At 37.4% G+C, this 5,546-nt stretch overlaps 1 long non-coding RNA gene across 1 annotated transcript; it reads left to right on the forward strand.

The window, feature by feature from the left end:
- Positions 1 to 1,380: 1,380 nt before the first annotated feature.
- Positions 1,381 to 2,052, forward strand: LOC120432837. The gene is made up of 3 exons (XR_005608123.1): positions 1,381 to 1,436; positions 1,613 to 1,664; positions 2,017 to 2,052. It is a non-coding gene; the product is annotated as an uncharacterized LOC120432837 (long non-coding RNA).
- The last annotated feature ends 3,494 nt before the right edge of the window (positions 2,053 to 5,546 follow it).

Consider the following 5,546-nt stretch of genomic DNA (forward strand, 5'->3'; position numbering starts at 1 on the left):
TACAATATAAAGCGCCTTGAGGCGATTGTTGTTGTGATTTGGTGCTATATAAATAAAATTGAATTTAATTGAATTAAAAGATTACAAAACAAAAGGCAGAAGTGAAGCTAAACAATAACCTAACCTGGGGACAAACCATGAAACCTGACATGGATACAAACATACCTGGAACATGGAAACGTGGCACCAAAGACAACAGATGACCTGACACTGAACAAATGAGGACAGGACTTACAGTGGCTTGCAAAAGTATTCGCCCCTTGAACTTTTCCACATTTTGTCACATTACTGCCACAAACATGAATCAATTTTATTGGACTCGCACATGAAAGACCAATACAAAGTGGTCTACACGTGAGAAGTGGAATGAAAATCATACATGATTCCAAACATTTTTACAAATAAATAACTGAAAAGGGGTGTGTGCGTAATTATTCAGCCCCTGAGTCAATACTTTGTAGAACCACCTTTTGCTGAAATTGGATTCCATTAAAATTGATTCATGTTTGTGGCAGTAATGTGACAAAATGTGGAAAAGGGGACGAAATACTTTTGCAAGCCCTTGTAAGTACACAGAGAGACAATGAGGGGATGAGGAACAGCTGGGACAAATCAGACCTAACAAGACAAGGGAAACAAAACTAGACTCACTGCATATAGGACAAGGACTTTCACAATAAAACAGACATCACAAGGGTAATCTAATAAACAAATGAACTTAGCTAACCTAAAGAACTTATAAATAAACATCGACATCCAAACAAACTAAAACTTAAAATGCTGGGTCAACAAACCCAGGAAAGTGACAGTAAAATCATTTATTATACACATTATACTTATTTTCTTAAATTGCTTATCTATTATCTGTATTTTCACTTGAGGGTCTAGGGTACTGCTCTTCTTTTCATGACAAATTAGGACATGTTTATGATAACACACTGACAATATCAGGCCAATTTTGGCATTACTCCATCAGTGAACAGCATGCCCATGCTAACTTAAACTAGACCAGCAAGCTAACCACATGTGTATTTAAGTGTTACTTAAGAATAGGAACCAAACAAATTAACGGAACGAAATTAACTGTAACAGCAGTTTGCAAAACACTGTGACACTTCTCAAGTGTTCCTACCTCAAATACAGCGAGTGTTGCTGTGTTTTTGTTGTTAAATGGACGAGGAGAGCCCGTGGCTGGTGAGAGGATGCGGCATTTCGTCAGTGGAGCATAGAACGACGTCTGTGATTGGACAACAAGTGAGTAACGCTGCATCTGATTGTTCGAAAGCCTCAACCAAAGAGCTGCTGGTCACGGCAAGATACAAACTCGCCGGAGCTCTGAGTGAACTGCACATCCGGGACCTTCAGCACTCAGCAGAGATTTGTCTTGACGTATGTATTTACCTTTGATATCCATGACTCGACGCACATTTAGCAAGGTAAAGTTGTATGTTTAACAAGCTAATTAACGCTAGTTAAACGGAACTAAAACAATACACAATCGATTTGAACAAACTGTGTGATGAATGATGATAAATGCTAAAAATTACTTAAGATTTATCTTCAACAATAGATATTAGAAGTTTAATTTAACTGTTTTAAATTCCCACTGGAGTTAAAGGGACCTGTGGCCTTGCACGTGCTCTGCATCTTCAACTGCACAGACAGTCAGTCTAAGCTCTTTTTAAGTGTAGCTAACTGCAACACACATTTTTTTTTTCAACACAAGATATGTTTGGGGGATTTAAATGTTAATAATAATGTTTTCGTATTTAGCACAAACCAATAGGGTCTGGGTCTCTGGCCCAGCGTTTCTGACGTTATTCTAAGGTTTTTGAGTTTCTTATGTTTAGTGGCGGGTTAGTTGAGTTTGGCTTAACGTTATTAACATTGTTTTAAGGAGTTTATGTTAGGGTTGTATATTACAACGTTTGTATTTTCATGCCATTTTTCCTGTTTTATTTTGAAAGAGTCTGTTGTGTTCAGTTCATTAATCTCACTGACCTGTTGTGTCAATAGAATCATTTGTGCCAGCTACTTCCCTGCTCTCCTTCCATCCTGTCTCAACCTCCAACAGGAAAGTAGAAGTCCTCATATGGTAGGACCAGTGATTGTAGTGTGTGTGTTACACTGTCCTCATATTGTTTTAAGCTGTGAAGGACATGAGTGTGTTTCAGTTGCCTTCCTCATGTGGTTGGATCAACAACTCTAGTGTGTGTTACACTGTCCTCATATTGTGGGTAGCAGAACTGTACAGTGTTAAGTTTCTTTAGAATCTGGTATAAGGAAGTCGGATCCTTCTGTAATAATGTTCACTGATACAAATATGATCTGTAGTTAATTATCTAGTCGGGATTTATACTAGAGAATGTTTCTGACGTTATATTGTTGTCTTTTGTTGCAGACACCAAGTGCTGAGGTCCTGTCTCAGCCTCATACTTACCCACTTCATTCTTCCAACAGGTTACACATCATATTTTTGTATTTGGTATCAAGTATATGTGTCAGATGGGCCTAGTGCATAAATGAAATGCACTTTAATTGTATTAAAACAATCAGTTTCAGTCAAAGTTAACCAAAATCAACATTAGCATTAGGAGAAAGTAATTGTCTATACCATTTGTTAGTCCAAACTTTCCCGTAAAGCATCAGCGTGATCTTTATTCTGACTACATTTGATATTTTGTCCTTTTACACATGTTTTTGTCCATTTAACCTCCCGCTGATCAGTTTACATGATTTAATTTCTGGGGAAATAGATGCCTTTAAATCAGTGTTGGGTTTGGAGCTTTTATTGACAACAGCAGAAGAAGTTAGAAGTCAGGAACATGAACTCTACATGTGTTCAGTCGTCATGTCCTCATATTGTTTTAAGCTGTGAAGGACATGAGTGTGTTTAAGAAGAAGTCCTCATATGGTAGGACCAGTGATTGTAGTGTGTGTTACACTGTCCTCATATTGTTTTAAGCTGTGAAGGACATGAGTGTGTTTCAGTTGCCTTCCTCATGTGGTTGGACCAACAACTCTAGTGTGTGTTACACTGTCCTCATATTGTTGGTAGCAGAACTGTACAGTGTTAAGTTTCTTTAGAATCTGGTATAAGGAAGTCGGATCCTTCTGTAATAATGTTCACTGCTACAAATATGATCTGTAGTTGATCATCTAGTCGGGATTTATACTAGAGAATGTTTCTGACGTTATATTGTTGTCTTTTGTTGCAGACACCAAGTGCTGAGGTCCTGTCTCAGCCTCATACAGACCAATCGGTGAGTGACATACCCACTTCATTCTTCCAACAGGTTACACATCATGTTTTTGTATTTGGTATCAAGTATATGTGTCAGATGGGCCTAGTGCATAAATGAAATGCACTTTAATTGTATTAAAACAATCAGTTTCAGTCAAAGTTAACCAAAATCAACATTAGCATTAGGAGAAAGTAATTGTCTATACCATTTGTTAGTCCAAACTTTCCCTTTAAGCATCAGCTTGATCTTTATTCTGACTACATTTGATATTTTTGTCCTTTTACATGTTTTTGTCCATTTAACCTCCCGCTGATCAGTTTACATGATTTAATTTCTGGGGAAATAGATGGCTTTACATCAGTGTTGGGTTTAGAGCTTTTATTGACAACAGCAGGAGAAGTTAGAAGTCAGGAACATGAACTCTACATGTGTTCAGTCGTCATGTCCTCATATTGTTTTAAGCTGTGAAGGACATGAGTGTGTTTCAGTTGCCTTCTTCATGTGGTTGGACCAACAACTCTAGTGTGTGTTACACTGTCCTCATATTGTGTGTAGCAGAACTGTACAGTGTTAAGTTTCTATAGAATCTGGTATAAGGAAGTCAGATCCTTCTGTGAATAATGTTCACTGCTACAAATATGATCTGTAGTTGATCATCTAGTCGGGATTTATACTAGAGAATGTTTCTGACGTTATATTGTCTTTTTTTGTTGCAGACACCAAGTGCTGAGGTCCTGTCTCAGCCTCATACAGACCAATCGGTGAGTGACTTACCCACTTCATTCTTCCAACAGGTTACACATCATGTTTTTGTATTTGGTATCAAGTATATGTGTCAGATGGGCCTAGTGCATAAATGAAATGCACTTTAATTGTATTAAAACAATCAGTTTCAGTCAAAGTTAACCAAAATCAACATTAGCATTAGGAGAAAGTAATTGTCTATACCATTTGTTAGTCCAAACTTTCCCTTTAAGCATCAGCTTGATCTTTATTCTGACTACATTTGATATTTTTGTCCTTTTACACATGTTTTTGTCCATTTAACCTCCTGCTGATCAGTTTACATGATTTAATTTCTGGGGAAATAGATGGCTTTACATCAGTGTTGGGTTTAGAGCTTTTATTGACAACAGCAGGAGAAGTTAGAAGTCAGGAACATGAACTCTACATGTGTTCAGTCGTCATGTCCTCATATTGTTTTAAGCTGTGAAGGACATGAGTGTGTTTCAGTTGCCTTCTTCATGTGGTTGGACCAACAACTCTAGTGTGTGTTACACTGTCCTCATATTGTTGGTAGCAGAACTGTACAGTGTTAAGTTTCTTTAGAATCTGGTATAAGGAAGTCGGATCCTTCTGTAATAATGTTCACTGCTACAAATATGATCTGTAGTTAATTATCTAGTCGGGATTTATCCTAGAGAATGTTTCTGACGTTATATTGTTGTCTTTTGTTGCAGACACCAAGTGCTGAGGTCCTGTCTCAGCCTCATACAGACCAATCGGTGAGTGACTTACCCACTTCATTCTTCCAACAGGTTACACATCATATTTTTGTATTTGGTATCAAGTATATGTGTGTCAGATGGGCCTAGTGCATAAATGAAATGCACTTTAATTGTATTAAAACAATCAGTTTCAGTCAAAGTTAACCAAAATCAACATTAGCATTAGGAGAAAGTAATTGTCTATACCATTTGTTAGTCCAAACTTTCCTTTAAAGCATCAGCGTGATCTTTATTCTGACTACATTTGATATTTTTGTCCTTTTACACATGTTTTTGTCCATTTAACCTCCCGCTGATCAGTTTACATGATTTAATTTCTGGGGAAATAGATGCCTTTAAATCAGTGTTGGGTTTGGAGCTTTTATTGACAACAGCAGAAGAAGTTAGAAGTCAGGAACATGAACTCTACATGTGTTCAGTCGTCATGTCCTCATATTGTTTTAAGCTGTGAAGGACATGAGTGTGTTTAAGAAGAAGTCCTCATATGGTAGGACCAGTGATTGTAGTGTGTGTTACACTGTCCTCATATTGTTTTAAGCTGTGAAGGACATGAGTGTGTTTCAGTTGCCTTCCTCATGTGGTTGGACCAACAACTCTAGTGTGTGTTACACTGTCCTCATATTGTTGGTAGCAGAACTGTACAGTGTTAAGTTTCTTTAGAATCTGGTATAAGGAAGTCGGATCCTTCTGTAATAATGTTCACTGCTACAAATATGATCTGTAGTTGATCATCTAGTCGGGATTTATACTAGAGAATGTTTCTGACGTTATATTGTTGTCTTTTGTTGCAGAC

The sequence above is a fragment of the Oreochromis aureus genome, linkage group 2 (genome assembly GCF_013358895.1).
Source record: "Oreochromis aureus strain Israel breed Guangdong linkage group 2, ZZ_aureus, whole genome shotgun sequence".
Classification (NCBI taxonomy): Eukaryota; Metazoa; Chordata; class Actinopteri; order Cichliformes; family Cichlidae; genus Oreochromis; species Oreochromis aureus.